This window comes from Panthera onca, chromosome B1 (assembly GCF_046562875.1).
Source record: "Panthera onca isolate mPanOnc1 chromosome B1, mPanOnc1 haplotype 2, whole genome shotgun sequence".
Classification (NCBI taxonomy): Eukaryota; Metazoa; Chordata; class Mammalia; order Carnivora; family Felidae; genus Panthera; species Panthera onca.
The window spans coordinates 77,905,952-77,923,084 of NC_138342.1; the positions used below are offsets into that span (position 1 = coordinate 77,905,952).

General features: G+C 38.2%; 1 protein-coding gene across 1 annotated transcript in view; it reads left to right on the forward strand.

The window, feature by feature from the left end:
- The window catches only part of GRID2 (glutamate ionotropic receptor delta type subunit 2), a 1,486,895-nt gene that overhangs the window by 1,450,419 nt on the left and 19,343 nt on the right, over positions 1-17,133 (forward strand). The gene's annotated exons all lie outside the window — the stretch shown is intronic.

A 17,133-nucleotide genomic window follows, 5' to 3' on the forward strand; every position in this document is an offset into this window, starting at 1 on the left:
AGAGAGAGAAAGAAAGAAAAGACAGGGTAATTATTAAACTTAGAATTTATGTATTAATAATTGCTTTGCTGTTAGGGAAAGATTCATCGTGCTGAATCTATTAATTTGAAAATTGACTCCAAGATTATTTCTAATACAATGTTATTTTCCTCATTTGAACAACAATATTTTTGTCTAGCATTTAACTCACTCAATGAATATATATCTGAAAACATATCTAATTAGACCAAAATCTTTGCTGCTCTAAATTTCTATTAAAAGTGATTTTTTGATGTTGGGATTATGAGGAACTATACAGAGCTAGACTCTCTGGTTTTGCAATATAAGATGCTGAGAAGCTGTGACTTGCCCAAAGGTTTGACAAATCTAAGGCTTAATATTGGGTCTTATTATTTAACTCTGCCATGCTTCAGTTATAGCCACAGGTCATCACGGGTTGTAAATTCAGGGACGGCTCAGAGACAATGCCTCCAAGGAGTCCTCTGCCCAAGCCTAGGATGCAAATCTCTAGGAACTTTCCCTCCTGCCTGAGGCCACTTAGAGCACCTGAATCACTGCTCCTTTTACAGATGGGAACGTGAACACCTCAGGCTACTTCCCCAAGGTCATAGCTTGAGGCTGAACTCATGCCAGACCCAGCTTCTGTCCAGTGGTACTTCATTTACCCCATTGTTTGCTTGGTTCACACCACTTACAACAACCTTGCTATTTCAAAACAAGACAAATACCTTATATCCACATAATTTTATTCTTTTCAGATGTTGATTTTTTTTTCCTTTGGTGAATCATTAAAAGAACCGGTTGTCACTTTCAACCACCTCAGAATTTATGCACAGGTTTTGGGTCAATGAAACATTAGAAAATTGTAAGACCTCCTTTCTTCTCTCATACATATCAAGCTACAGGCAATTTGTTGTTTTCTTAATTATGTTATTTTTCATCTCTTTTAATTTGGGATTGGTTGTCAACTGAATAAATACTTTTAAAAATAGACTTTGCTGAATGGTACTTTGCTTCATCAATTAAAAAGAAAAAAAAAAAAAGATGAGAAGATCCATTTACCCTACATAATACCTTACAAGCCACAAAATTGGATAACAAATTATTACTACTTTATAATCAGAAATTTGGAGTGGAAAAACACATTCTGGATTATAAGTATAGTAAATAAGGCAGAGCTAAGAACTTTTGTACAGGTAAACGTACGTGTTATCCTTATGCACACATCTCATGATAATTGATAAAATACAATGGCCTCACTAAAAATTGACTTCCTTCTAGAAGTTTTTATTTCTAAAAACAAATCCTGTTTCCAGTCTTTGTGACCAGATGTTAATAAATGGCTAGCAAGTATGACCATAGTTACCATTTCAACAAATTTTAGTAAATGCCCTCTCATGAAGGACTGTATAAGATCCTTTGGGTGGAAACCACTTACCTGCCATTGAAAAATTAGAAATAAATTTTCTTATATTTGATAGATTTAATTCAATACTATTAGGGTTTGCTGAAAACCTGTTATGTGAAAGCCACAGTGCTAAGCAATTGCACATGGCTCACATGAATATATATGTCTTAAAATGGGTCTGGATGTGTTCTACCGCCCAGCTCCTTTCCTTGTCCCACATCAACATGCAAGATACAGACTTTCTGAGGTGGCAGAATGAGTCACCCCAAGCCAGTACAGTCCTCTTTGGACTTTGACCATTCCAATTGACTGGGGCAATCCATCCTGGTAGTTCTCATAGGCTAGTAGAATCTATCTTCTTAGATTCAGATCATCTCCACAAAGAAGACCCAAGAGGCCAGACTTTGAAGCCAAATTTCCAGAAATGTGAAAATTACCATAAGCTACAGGCAAACTATTAAATTATCTCCTACCCGCATGCCATCCAGAGACTGACTCCTACCCTCTGGTGTCCATGTCAGAATGATACAGACCACAAAACTCATTTTCTATCCCTGCAGAGAGCTTTTAAGTGTTTAAGTGTGCTTCAAAGGGATTACACAGTGAGTCCTATCCAGGCTACTTCTCAACTTCTATAAACTTACATTTATACTGCAACTAAGATCCCTAGCCACCCTTCCTGTCATCTAAGACACCGGATACAGTGTGACCTATGAACCGATGAATACATAAGGTTTTACAGGATGTCCAACCATGACAACAGCCTCCAACTTACACTTCCAGAAGAGTAGAAACTTCAGGTTTTGCCCCATTTGTAGAGCTCCAAGGAGGCAGAGAACAATTATACCACATAATGATTCACCTGACCATGAGGATAGAAACAGACTGTAGGAGCAGCACTCTTGTTTTCTCACCTGAATTTTCCAAATTTCTCTTGTTTCAGTAGTTCTCATTTGTTTTGTTTCCATATAATATTAGTAACAAAGCAAAAATTGTTCAAATTTCAGAAATGTTTTTCATGATCTAAAACTCTTCCTTGACTTGTTATTACATCCAATTTAGGACCAAGTGTCACGTTTTGACTAATTTTGCACATTTCCTAGACTTTCTTCAGAGTGGAGGAAAAAAAAAACTGGTTGTGCTATTTGGACACATCATGACTTCCCTTATGCTGTAGGCATGGCTGTCTAGCCTTTGTGAGGAAGGAGGGTCTGGTTTCCCTCTGGAGAAACCCTACAGGTTCCCACCTCAAATCTGGTAGCATATTTCAAAAGGCTCAAACTATCTGCAATGAGAGAAAATTCACACAATTTTCATGATGACATTAATTCTCATTAATTAAAAACTAATTGAGCTTTTCTAACAGCTGCTTTAGAAGGAGAAACATATGTCACAAAATCAAAAAATGATACAACATCAGAGCTAGAGAAGGAAGGAAAACAGTGCTTTTAATCAATATTTAGCTTGCCAAAAGATTTGAAATATGAGTAGAAAGCACACTTTAATTTTTCAGATTGTTATATCTTATTTTTAAATTGGTGCTACTAAAACTTTTTAGGAATTTTTAGCCTACATCTGTAGCTATTTTTAATTTTTAAAAATGGGACATCATTATTGAAAAACAAAAGACAAACTACAGCTTGCTTGTTCACTACACAAAAGATTCATGATGGGAGATTTTGAGAATTAGTTCCTCTAATGTATTATAAATAAGATTCAACTTGCAAAAATTTAAGTTATATAAAACTTTTCAGGATGAGCCACTTCCTGGAGCAAAGGGTACCTATGTCTACTTTATACTTACAGTTAATATTTAATTCCTCTCCAAAATTATATTGAAGTTGACTTTCAAATGAATTCTAGCCCTCTATTAATATCTGTTTATAAAAGTTAGCTATAAGATTTGTTTTGAGAAATAAAAACACACTAAAATGAAGTTGAAAATAGAAGTATCACATATCCAGCTCATCTAATTTGACTTTATCATTCTAGAAAGAGTTATTGAATACCTAATATGTTCAAATACTTGCATAAGCGATGTTAAGGAGAGCTTTGGGCATTAGTTGCTAGATGGATTATAGTTGTGTCGTATATCTAGTTGACATAATTGACATTAGATATCAAATACAGAGCTCTCATTCACATATAATCTTTTTTAATAGTACAATACTTCTTACCAAATGAACATATTAAAAATAAAAATAAAAAATAACTAAGCAGAGCAGCAAGATATACATGTAATGGGGACTCCCAGCCTTACTTCTGCATGAGTAACCATTTAAAACTTATTGTTCACTCACTCAGATTTCCCCATGGAAATGTCATGGTAAAACTGTCTGTAAGCTGAGCAATAAGTGTATACAATCACTCCTCATGTGTGTAACCTCCAGAGTTTTTGGTGTGTCCAATTAACATGTTAAGTCCTATAATATAGCTCAATCACCAACAACTAATATATTATATTTAATTCTTTCTTGCTCGTCATCATAAAATGAAGTTTTTAATTCTTACTCTATAATAATGATTACGTGTCTCTTTTTTTAAAAAAAAAACCTAATATTGGTACATATATACATAAACTTCATTGAGGCTGCAGAGATTATTAAGAACAAAACAATCACAAGATCAACTGGTCCACTGACTAACACTTTGCGAGCACCTACTATGAGCAAGGCACCCTAGGACAGAGATTTCCTAACTGGCATGCCAAGGTCCACTCCCAAACCAACGGTGGTCCCAGGGTGCTGAGATATTGATCCTCCTTGAGACATGGTGAGCCCCCGGTCTGGAATTCTGTCCATGAACAGTTCTATTCATTTACACCTGGCCTTTCCTCAAAAAGCTTCCAAAGTTGGAGAAAAAAAAATAGAAACATTTGAAGGGTTAGACACAAATTCATAGTTTAAATAATGTCAGAAGACAAGAATATAAATTATATCACAATACAGAATATATTTAATTGTGAAGTTAGTAGAGAAAATATTCTACGAGAAGAGAAGAAGAAGGCTGGGTTGGATGGGATGGTTTGCCAGGGTAAGTGGAAATTTAGCCTAATCACAGAGAATATGGAAAGGTCAGGGGAATGCAAAAGGGCTTCCAAGTGGAGGGTACAGTGCAACCAAAGGCACAAGGATGGGTAAGAGTGTTGAGAGGAGCAGTAGCCCACGATGTCTGGAATATGGGCTGCATGTCAGGAAGTAGCAGGTAGTAAAGCTCAAGTGAGCCTGTGCAAAGCCTGTAGTCTGGGCTCAAGAGACTGCACTATATCCTGTTCATTCATTCCTTCCTTCATTCTTGTATTCAACATACTTTCGTTCACCCAGGTCCTGCTACTGCAACACACCATTCTAGGTGCTGGAAACACACCAGCAGACAAGACTCCCTGCCCTCATGGAGTTTGCAATCACTTGGAGGGCAAACAATAAACAGGATAAATAAGTGAGGCATATAATCTATTAAATAATTATTGTAGAGAAAGACAAAATGAAGGAGTGGGAAGGCTAAAGTGAGAGTGGGCATTTGCTATTTTAAATAAGATGGCCATGAGACATCTCACGGGATGAGTTGACATTTGAATGAAGCCTTAAAGAGAGGGAGGGAGTTAGCCATGTTGCTGTCTGGAGAAAGAACATTCCAGACTTTGAAAAACACTCGTACCAGGGCTCTCAGGCAGGAGGGTGCTGGGCATGTTTGAAGAACATGAACATGTTTGAAGAACAGGAATATCAATGTGGCTGGATCAAAATTAGGGGTGAGAGAGAGAGGGCTCAGGAGGGTAACACAGGGATCCAACTGATAAGGCTTTACAGGACACTGTAAGAAACCAGAAATCATTGGAGTGGTTTGAGCAAAGCAGAATGTCTTTCACTGGATCCAGCAGATTGATTATAAAGCCAGATGTTAATCAAACTCGGGATCAGAAGGGCTGCCACTTTTCCAACCTCCCATGGGCCTAAAAATATTTACCACCATTTTGAATGCTATAAGAGAGTGGAATGGAGTGCCAGTTGCTGGCCAAGCCTCCATTTGGATTTCAGCCCTTGAACCATCAGAGAGAGATTGAAGCTGGACTGGTGTTCACAGAGGCTCACAACCATGGAATGTATGGAGACATAATCTTAAATATAATCTTAAAAGGGTTGTTCAAAAAGCTCAAGCTGGTAGTAATTCATAGAATGGGATGGAAAAGAAGACAATTAAAAGGCTTATGCAATAATTCAGGCAGGAGCTGAGCTTCTGTGATAGCCCAAAAAAGAAAAAAATGATACCGATGGTAGATGTATTTGAAGGGAGAATCAAGAGAACCTGAAGATGAACTGACTATAGACTGTAAAACAGAAAAATAAACCAAGTATGACTGTTTTTTCAAATTCAGATGCTAGAAAGATAGATATAATTTAACCAAAACGTTCTAAAGTCAGAAGAATATTTTGTTTTATTCTTTATTTTTTCTTAAAAATAAAGGGTTAAGAAGAAGAGAGGGTTAAGAAGAAGAGAGTACAGAATTGAGAATTGTTTGTTTTCCTTCATGAGGAGTCTAAGTGAGGGATTCTTAACAGATGAGGGAGGGGTTATCTAGAGTCCTCGACCTTGAAACTATGCTCCCCAGATTCCAAAGGGTTTTCCTCGGGATTTACGCAAATGCTGTCCAGAGGAGGTGAGGCTCACTGGGCTTCAGTTAGAGCAGCTCCACTTTTGTCTTCGTATATCTCACTTCTAGTAACAATTTCCCTTACCCTCCATGTAACAGGTTCTTACAGATGACCACAACCTCAACTTGGACATTTTCTGAGACAGTCCGTTAGAGCATTCAACAATTTTAATTGACTGTCCGATTATTCTTCCTTACAGTTGGTCTTTGTATTGTGCGGAAAGTTGCTCCCTACTAGTTCTTTAAAATGCTACAGAACGAGCCTCATGCCTTTTTCTCACATGCGGTTTATCATGTTTCCCACACAGTACATACTCAGAAATGACCAAACTCTCCTGTGATACTGCGGTAGAGATTCAAATCGCACAACTGGGGATTGAAATACATCCAATATGTCCAATGTCCTTAAAGGAGAGAATAAACTAAAGCACAGCCCCCTTGTATTACGTTTGCTAAAATGACCATGGAGCAGAAGACAACTGAATAGAAATCCAAAAAAAAATATTTTAAATATGGACTTGTCTTATAAAAGGAATAAACTAAAATTAGCCCAATCATTACAAACACCTGGTATGTGAAAGCCAGTATACTTGGCCCTATAAGTCAAATCAAATACCTGTGGAACTAATGTGTTTGGTTCCTGTAATTGCTGTGTGCTTTTAGTTCTGAGTCTATATCATCTTGAGAGTTCAGAAATCATCCACTCAACCACAGTTGAGAGTACTATAAGAGAACAAAAAGGTAGGTCTGAAAGACGCATCATCATCACTCTTATCCTCTGAGAGTTTAGGAGGTAAGCTCTCACCAAGCAGGCCATCAAAAAGACTACTTGGATTTTGGTATGGATGTCGTCTGTCAGCTTTAACTGTCCCTCAACACCGAGGTCATGATAATGGCTCACCTTTAAAAGGTCAAAGATGATTTCCCAATTCTAAGGAAAAAGTGTCATATATCAAATACAAACAAGAAATGGGCAGCTGGTACCTTTATGAATTTAGAATAACTTTGATAAAGCTTGCTTTTCAAATTGCTTGAAAATATAATCCCTTGCAACTTATTCTTGCCCCAGAATCTCACTTTTAAAATACAAACCATGAGTCACACATTCACAAACACAAAACTAATCTTTCTTTCCCTATAAAAGAGACAGCTCCCAAATTGTACACACACACTGTATTGAGTATCTACACAATGTAAGAATTCCAAGATAATTTGCAGAGTCACATGTTTCTGAATTACACTTAATAAACCACATGGCATATATCCTCAGCTACAATTATTTCAAGTGTATAGACTTCAATCCATTCTCACCTGAAGATGTACATTGCCAATTTCTGCCTCAATTCTTGTCCTTTGCAAGCCAGTATTTATGTTCTCCTAAATATAGCAACCATGCAGAAGGAGGGCACGCTGACCATATGCCAGGGACAGTGCTAGGTACTGTCTACATATTTCACTTCATTCTCATAATATTTCTATAAATTTGCTATTACTGATACTAATTGAACAGTTTGAAAACAGAACAGAACGGAAGTCTCCAGAAAGTTAAGTCATTTGGCCAAGGTCATACAAATAGTGACTGAGGCACCTGGGTAGCTCAGTAGGTTAAGTGTACAGCTTCAGCTCGGGTCATGATTTCATGGTTAGTGAGTTTGAGCCCGTCGTCAGGCTCTGAGCTGTCAGTGCTGAAACCTGCTTCACATTCTGTGTCTCCCTTTCTCTGCCCCTCCCCTGCCTGTGCTCTCTCTCTCTCTCCCTCTCTCTCTCTCTCTCTCTCTCTCTCCCAAAAGTAAATAAATAAACTTAAAAAAAAAATAGTAAGGGACCAAAACAGAATTCAAACCCACATCTGTCTAACTCAGAAACTCATGCCCTTTCTACCACCACAGGCTGCTCCTGGCATCAAAAAGAGATGGGAGTGAAAAGCCCTTTTAGAGCCCTTCACTGCCGCAAGAGGCTTTGAACACTATTGGGAGCCACAAAAAACAACTGGTACTCACTAGCTGAGTATATTTTTGATGCAGAAACTACACGTAGTAAATAAAATATTCATAAAAGATGAATATAAATGATGCATGCATCATAGTAGCTTAGAAAACATAAACAGATTCTGATACCCTGCCAGATTACCTTCTGCAGCAAACGCTGCACAAAGACCAGCAGTTTGCTAGCAAACCTGCCGACCCTCCTGTGTTCTTTACCTCTGCTAATGATGTCAGTGACCTCCCTGTCTTCTTCTCCTCTTTCTTAGCACCCCGCTAATGGAAACATTAGAAAAACAAAGCCCTACTGACTCACCTTACATAATGCTCTACTACCTGACCCCCATTTTCCAGCCTTACTGCTCCTGGACAAGTTTAAGCACATGTTAGCCTCTGTGGGAAAACATTACAAGCTTCACTCTTTTCTAGCTCACATTCCTCCTAAACAGCTTACCAGGTAATCTTACTAAATTACTTCTCAAGTCAGGTCACTCCACAATTTTTTTCCCCCATAACATTTCTAGCGTCCGCTAACAAATGGCCAAGCACCTTAGTCAAGAATCTCTTCTGGCAGCCTTCACAGAAAGCAATATTGGAGCCAAGGGGGTAGGATTTTGACCATTAGAAATATGAATGTGGACTATAAAAGCCATGTGCAAAGAGGAAATGGTAAAATATAATTGACATGTTTTGGAACAGGAATAAGGCTATTTGGCTTGGAATAGAAGGTCTTATGGAGACAGATAGAAGATAAGGCAGAAGAACCAGTTGGTTGACGCATTTAACAACTATATTTTGAGGGTATACATATATACGCCAAGATGCTAGGCATTGGAGAACACGTAAACATGCAAGATCTCAGTTATGATAGAAGAGATGCTGTGTATACGTATAACTACAATGTAAGGCAAACCATGATGTGTTCTGTAAAAGTGATCCAACATATTAGAGGAATTGAAGGGAGAGGTGATACTCTTCCAAGTATCCTCTTATTGAAACACAGTGATTTTGGGGCGCCTGTGTGGCTTAGTCGGTTGAGCGTCCGACTTCAGCTCAGGTCACGATCTCACGGTTCGTGAGTTCGAGCCCCGCGTCAGGCTCTGGGCTGATGGCTCAGAGCCTGGAGCCTGCTTCCGATTCTGTGTCTCCCTCTCTCTCTGCCCCTCCCCGATTCATGCTCTGTCTCTCTCTGTCTCAAAAATAAATAAACATTAAAAAAATTTTAAAAAAAAAAGAAACACAGTGATTTTAAGTGATATATAAGTGCTTTTACATAACAATCGATAGTGTTTGAGAATTCAGAGAAAGGCAAGACCTTTCCTCACCAGGGTGATAAAACGTCTTTGTGGAGAAGACAGTGTGGGAACTGTGTTGAACAAGGAGTATAATTTCCAAAGGTACAGAGTAAAGGAGAAAACATTTTTAGGCAAAGGGAAAGATATGATCCAAAATCACAGAGAAGGAAAGCAAAAGCACATTTGAGAAAAATCAAATAATTTGGTGGCAACATATGGCCCATGAAGAGCAGTAAGAACATAAGATGACAAAACTATAAAAATCAAATCCAACCACCTACCTAATGTTTGAGCGTCATCCCTTTTATAGTCGATTCCATTTTTGAACAGCTGTGAATATTAGTAATATGATAGTGTTTACAGTCTACTGGGGAAGACAGACAATTTAACAGGCAATGACAATAAATTGTGGTAAGTGTTACAGTAATGGAAATACAAAGTGATTTGCAACACAGAACAGGGATAGGAAGAGCTCCCTAGCTGGGATTCCAAGCTAGACCTGAGGTATAATTGAGAGTCAGCCAGGCAAAAGAAATAGGGGCAAGCAGTACATGCAAAGACCTGAAGCCAGAGGGCAAGAATTGTTCCAGGAACTGAAAGAAGTCACACCACGTTGGAACTTACAGGGAACAGAGACTATTAAGAGAATAAAATGAACAGGTAAAAAGCAGTCCTAAAAATGCTCCATAAACCATGTTAAAGAATTTGTATTTTTAAGGAATAAAGTTCCAGGCATCACTAGGTAGCCACTGACAAGTTTAGGGTGAAGTAGTGACCTGCCATATTTTTATTTTAAAGTATCACTCTAGCTGCCCGAGGAGAAAGTTTTGGAATAGGGCAAGATCTGAGAGAGGGAGACCAGTTAGGAGCCTTGTGTGGCAACCAAGTCCTAGTCACTGGTAGTAGCAGCAAAGAAAGAAGGGCGTGGAAAGATTCTAGGGACAGTTTTGGCAGGAATGGGGTCTAAGTCTGGGCTTGAAGTCTTTTTGGAAGTTCTAAGCATAAGTGAAATCATGAGAGATAATAAAGTCATGCAAGGAAGAAGGGGTCTATTTGGCAGAAATAAGATCTGGGTACAGAACCCTGTGAAAGATCAAAACTTAATCAAAGGATGGAAGAGGATACTGGCCAAAAGAGAATGAGGAAGAAAACTTTAGGGGGGAGTAGAGTTAGAAGTCAAGGGAAGAGTATTTCAAGAGAGAGTGGTCAGTGTTGTCAAATGCCCATTAGATTTAGCAACATGAACGTCTTCCAGATCTTGGCAAGAACAATGTGGAGGAGAATTGGTGGAGACGGAAGCCAGACCATAGTTGGGGAAAGAATAAGTGGAAGGGCTTGTGCACTGTTCTTCCAAAGAATGTGGTGATGAAAGAGAGGAGGAAAAAGGATCTGCACCTGGAGGACAGAATGGGATCCAGGAAGGGTGTTTGTTTCCAAGATGGGAGAGACTTGAGCACATTTAAATACAACAAGAAGGTACTGGTAGTGAGATCGATGCTGAGAGTATAGTAGCAAGAAAGGTATTCAAAAGATGAAAAGAAATGAGATCGAGGACACGATTAGTTTTCAAAAGGAGAAAGGATACATATTTTATTATAAGTGCGGGGAAGGGCAAAAGGAGACATGTGTATACAAGTAAATTTCTAGGTTCAATAGCAGGATGTTCAGTAAGGGCTCCATCGGATTCTGTTTTCTGTAAAATGGAGAAAGTAAAGCACTGGTGAGGGTCCAGCATCAGAGATTTTGAAAGAATAAAGAATGGGAGAGCTGACGAGAGCAACAGTTAACTGCAGCACAGCTTTGCGGACTCAGCTGAGGTTGGAGGCCGTGGCCTGGACTGTACAACTGTAATTTTTTTCAACTATTGCCAGCAGCTTCTGCTTAATTATAGGAAGACAGAGAGAGTTGGATTTAACCACAGTTGCAGATTTGACATAAGTATGAATAAACAGCAGAGTGGCCATTCAAAGTAGTACTGAAAAAAAGTTGATTTTCGTGGGGCATCTCAGTAATATAGGAAGATAGAAGGAGGCTATATGAATTAGGGTATACGATGCTACTCGCTGTAAAAAGATGCTCCCCCCCAAATTTTAGTGACTTAATATTATAGATCATTTTTCACTCACACAAAGTTCAAAGGCAAGCAGAAGGTCATCCTCCATGCTGTGATTTAGGACCCAAGTTCCTTCCATCTAGAGACTCAGGCCCCAGGACCTTGGAGTCCTCCCATAGGTCTTCGGTACCTGGATGGCACGTGAAGAAGGGGGAGAAAGTAGAGGATTGTGGGAGTTTTAACGTACTAGAAGTAGAAGTGGCACTTGTCACCTCCATCCCTATACTGTTGGTTTATCTCATGACCACATCAAAACAGCCTGATAAGCATCTGACCTGACTGCCATAGAGGCACGGAGTCGAGTTCGGAAGCTTTGTAACAATCTTAACATAAACAACAGGCTAACCAAGACAAAAAGTAACTGAAATGAAAAGGAAAACACACTGATTTTCTGAGAAAACCCACAGAATTTGGGGATTGCTTGGATCAAGGATGATAAACAAGGTTCTGTCTAAAGCACAACATTAAAAGGAATTATAAGGTCGAAATCCAGGGTCAGCGAGGCCTACCCAAACCATCCTATTTAGAGTTATGACTCCTTCCTCCAACACCTCCCGTCTTCCCTTACAGGGCCCAAATATCTTTCACAGCACATGTCACCTTATACTATGTAATTTACTTTCTTGTTATTGTCTTTCTCTTTCTACCATAACACAAGCAAATTAGGCCAGGGTTTTTGTTTATTGCTCTTTCCTCAGTGCCTAAAACAGTATCTGGCATGTGGACAGTCACTGAATTTTACTTGTGGAATAATTGAATGTCATGAGATTAACAAGGTCGTCGTTATGGTGAGGTCAAGTTAAAATGGAAAATACATGCACATGTCTACTAATGCTGGCTTAGCTATAGAAAGAGAAGGAACACTCAAACATCACAACGCAGATTCTAGGCTGGATACCTGGGGGAGGAGAACAGTAGACTCAGGGAAATTATTTTTTAGGTGGACTGAAAGATGATATTTAGTTTTAGAAATATCGTATTTGAAATGAAGGTGAAATATCCAGGTGGGTATATTCAGCAGCACACTGAAAATGCAGAAGCTGGGTTTAGCCAGAACATTCAGAATTGAAGTCTCAGGATAAGAAGAGAAAAGCCTCAGGATAAGAAGATGGAAAGCTATTCAACCAGCAATAGAAGTTTTGAGCAGCGAAGTTTTACGATCTAATGTATATTCAAGGATAATTGATCTAGTGGTCTCCAATTAGATATAATAAAAATATCACAACTCAATTCTACCAGAAAATATTCTTTTAGGAAAATATTTACTTCATTATTTAAATCAATATCACTGTATTTATATAAAACAAAGGAAATCTAAAACTTGTTTTCTCACAGTTCTGTTGAAAAGCGATCAGCACCTCCGCCCTCGTGTGGTGGCTCTCGGTAGAAACAGGCTTACCCCTCAAGTCTGAATTGAACTGGTCCTTGACCACAGGATGGAAGAACAAATCATTTTTTTATGTTTATTCTGTAACTGCATCCTCAAGGAACAGAGAAATAACTTTCTTTCTCCTCACAAGCTTTCTCTTCTTTATATTTATACTACCCAAACTAATAGCTTAAACATGGATAATTAGTATGCTGGCAAAAGTCCAAATCAACAAATATAAATACTAGATAGATGACCTAACGTTTTTCATGATTCAGATTTTCAGTAAATAACCATAGAAATTATTTTTAATTGCTATTCTTAAACTTTTGAATTTTATCTAAATTAGCTATTCTGAAATTTAATGGGAAATAAGGAAAAATATTAATGCCACAGCTATATGTAAAAATGCTTAGAAATATTGAAGATAATGCCCAAGCACCACACCAACTAACAATTAGGTTTTCTTTAAATAAAGAAATTGCTAATGGTCCAGTTATGACTTCACTTCATTGACTAGTTAGCCTGATATTCAGCTAATGCTACACCGTAGCCATTACACTGAAAGGAACTTAGCCAGTGACCCCAACACGATCTTAGTCAAAATCAATTTTCCAATTCAGCACCAAAAAAGTACGTTTTATGATATTTTTAGTGTCACATTTCTTCTTCCTAAAACATTGACTGAAATTGTAGTAAAATATCCTACATGGCCCCATGTTTTTCTATCCCCATTTGGAAAATATGGGACATATTCTACTATATTTGAAAGAAGAAATTCCAATAAGATCAGTTTAAGAGTAGTTTTGGGGGGCGCCTGCGTGGCTCAGTCGGTTAAGCGCTCAACTCTTGATTTGGGCTCAGGTCATGATCTCATGGTTCTTGAGATCAAGGCCCACAGCTCACACCCCGCATTGCACTCTGTGCTGACATCACGGAGCCTGCTTGGGATTGTCTCTACCGCTCACTCTCTACCCCTCCCCTGTACTCTCTCTCTCAAAATAAATTAACTTTTTAAAAAAGAATGCAAAGAATCAATAAATAAATAACAAAAAATGCAAAGCAGCTTCAGCAACATTATGAAACAATCATACCCAAAGGCAAGGTGAAAACAGTGAGTGAGGTAAGCCTGTTTATAGAAGCTCAACAAACTAACATGAAATATACAGTATTTTAATGTTAATTTCAAAAGGCTTTCTCTTTTATGTCCAAAAAAATGAAAAGAAAGACTGCTAACATTAAAGAGATTTCATTTTTTTAAGGTTTTCTCCACTAAAAATGTGTTCATTCTTCAAATTAAAATAGCAGCAGAAAAAGAGATGGGTCAGTTTCTGACACCACAGACATTTGATGTTAGCTGACCTAGTGACAGATGCAAGACTACAGGGCTGAGAGAAATACAAGGGCTGAGGCGTGTCCCTTATTTTCTTTTCTCCAATCTCTCTCTAGGGAAGAGAAAACATGCAGTTTTCCTCCTCTATTACATTGTAACTCCCTGCTGTCTTTTACAAAGCCAGATGGTGGCGTTGTGGTACCATTCGCTGAGATTTTAGCTCTGATTTCTCAGGTTTCTATAAGAGTATAGAAATATAGTATATAGTATATATATAGTATATATATGGTAAATCTATCTATATATAAGAATCTATATGTAAAGAATCTATATATATAGAATCTATATATAAATCTGTATATATAAGAATATATAGTATTCTGTGAAAAGATTCAAGCCCTCTTTTGAAAAAGATATTACTTTATAAGTACTTTATGCTTCTCTTTAGTGGTACGCAAGCCCACCATTTAAATCCTTTGGTTATTTTAATGTTTACTCTCTTTGCAAGGACATATCTAAAACCTATACATACAAATGAATTAGTATGCTTTCTAAAAAATTGAGAGGTTGTGGCATTTCGTGCCATTGTTGTTGTTTTTTTTTTAGTTTATGGAAATAAAAATAATAAATGATTATAGTTTGTCCACATTATTTTCAGATATTCATAATTTATGTATAAAGTCCTATGACATTTCCTAACCCCAACCCACTGCCCAAATCTTGAGGGGAAAAAAGTTTTTAAAGGCTTTTCTCAGCAAAAGTAAATTCAGGTTTACTGTCCTTTTCTCAAACTCTCTCAACAATTGGTGGGAATGCTTGTTTCTCCGGAAAGTGATGTTATGAGGTTAATCTGGTGATGCCTCTAATTATCCTCTCTTCCTCTGTGGACCTCATTAAACCACCTTCTTCTTGGAAGTCTGGTTTCATCTCATTTATACCCCAAAGATGAAAATTGAAATTTGAGTTGGCTTATGCAAAATTATGAATTGGGCCATTTTCTTCCCCGTCCACATTGCTATCAATATTCTTCTTTTACCCTGGGCCCAGCCTGAACAAAAATCATGATGGGTAACCCTACCATACCCCTTCTACCCTACTTTGGATTCTGATTAAAGTGAACATCAGAATAACATAAATCAATGCAACTGTAAGAATGCCAGGTCCAAATAGACATATAATGGGTGGAAAATGAAGCTCAAGAAAAAAGACACATCCAGAAAAGGCAACAGGCAATTTCAAAGTCTGTATAACAAGGGCCTTTGTGACCAAGGTGCAGTCTCAGTGTTACCCATGTTATCTTAATGAATGAGCTGGGAGTGGAGGGAAGGATTCATGGTAGTCACGATGCCCCAGCTGGATGTACCACCTATTTTTCTGCCCACCTGCTACAGGTTCTGCTCCACGCAGGCCCTTTAAAGCATGGAACTTCAGATCTCACAGATTTCCCCACTGTTCTAGGTAACTTGGGAAGCAGGTAGATGCATCTACATGCAATTTAGCTGCAGTCCTCTGTAACGACTCTTTTAACCTATTTCTTCAATGGAAACAGTGTTCTTTTCCAAACAAAGCCTTAGGTTGATATCCAGTATGCCAAAAAAGATTAAAGCAGTATTTTAAACACATATTCACTCTATAACGTAAAATTTATGAAATTTACCCTACAGAAAGGCAATAAATGAGGAAAATGGGCAACTGTTCTAGACCAAAGACTGAGCATTCCACTCATTTTGGTGTCTTAATGGACCCATGCAAAATTACTAGGAGGAAGTATCTATACCATAGAATTTGAGGGAAGACATTCCTAACCTGCGTTGATGATGGCTTACTTCCCTATGAGACAAAAAAAAAATGAAAACAAGAAAACTACATTGGAAATAACTGGATTCTTATGAAGATAAAGACATTGACTTATAATCTAAAAGCTCTTGCTCGGGAATAATGCCCTGACTCCCCCTCCTCCCGCCCCCACCGCCCCAATTCCATTTTGTTAGGCAACTTCCAATTCTTCCTACATGGGCAGTTGGTTTCCAACTTGGTTCTATGGGAATTCCAACCATCATTGATGGTTGTCTATAATTGGACATGCTTTTTCTATTTCTATAGTCCTAGTTCTAATTGTCTTCTAAAATTCTAATATCAAGATGCACTTAATACCAAGTGATTGAGAAAACATCTACCTGAATTCCACAATGTCACTTAGTCCTTTTGTTCACAAGACACCTACGTTGAGAGTTTTCTGATAAACCATGAGGTGAGGCTGAGTCTCAAAGCTTCAGAAGCTCCAAGGATGTAGGGAAAAGGAAAGGAAATGTAAGGAACAGCCTGACTTCTCTACATGCATTTCTCAGCCAGTTTTTACCTCTTGGCACTCTCCTCTAGAGCTTTTAAAATCAAAGGGAGTAAAAATGAGATGAGAAGAGGGATAATGTCAAGAATCCTGTCTGTTGCCCTGGACTAGTAGTGAGTTATCTACAGTAATGTGAAATTCTCTCTGAAAGATAAAGGCTTTCTTATTTTTCCCATCTATAGCCTATATATGTGTGTACATGTATATGATTCACCTGATTGCAGATTTTCTTTGGGGAGACTGAACAAGATGATAGAACGTAATTTGTTTCCATCATAAATGCTTTTCAAAATATAAAATCAAACTCCTAACAGAAATTCTATCAGGGTGTCTGTAATTCTGAGCATAACTGAGAGGTTCCTTTTTAGATGGCAGTGATATGTCTGTGGAGTTTTATTTCCAGGGAGACAGGGCAGGATTTGCTGCTATGCAGACTGAATAATGTTGGAAGCCAACATCATGTCACATTTTGTGTGCACTTTCCAAAGAATAATCCAAGCGTTACAAATGGGACACAGACTGCCATTGTCCCAGGGACACTTTAATAACCCACACCTACAATATTCAACCTGTTGTTTGCATAGGGACAACTTTGGGACACAAAACCCACCAGAACGACTTGGGGAAAGGAGCCA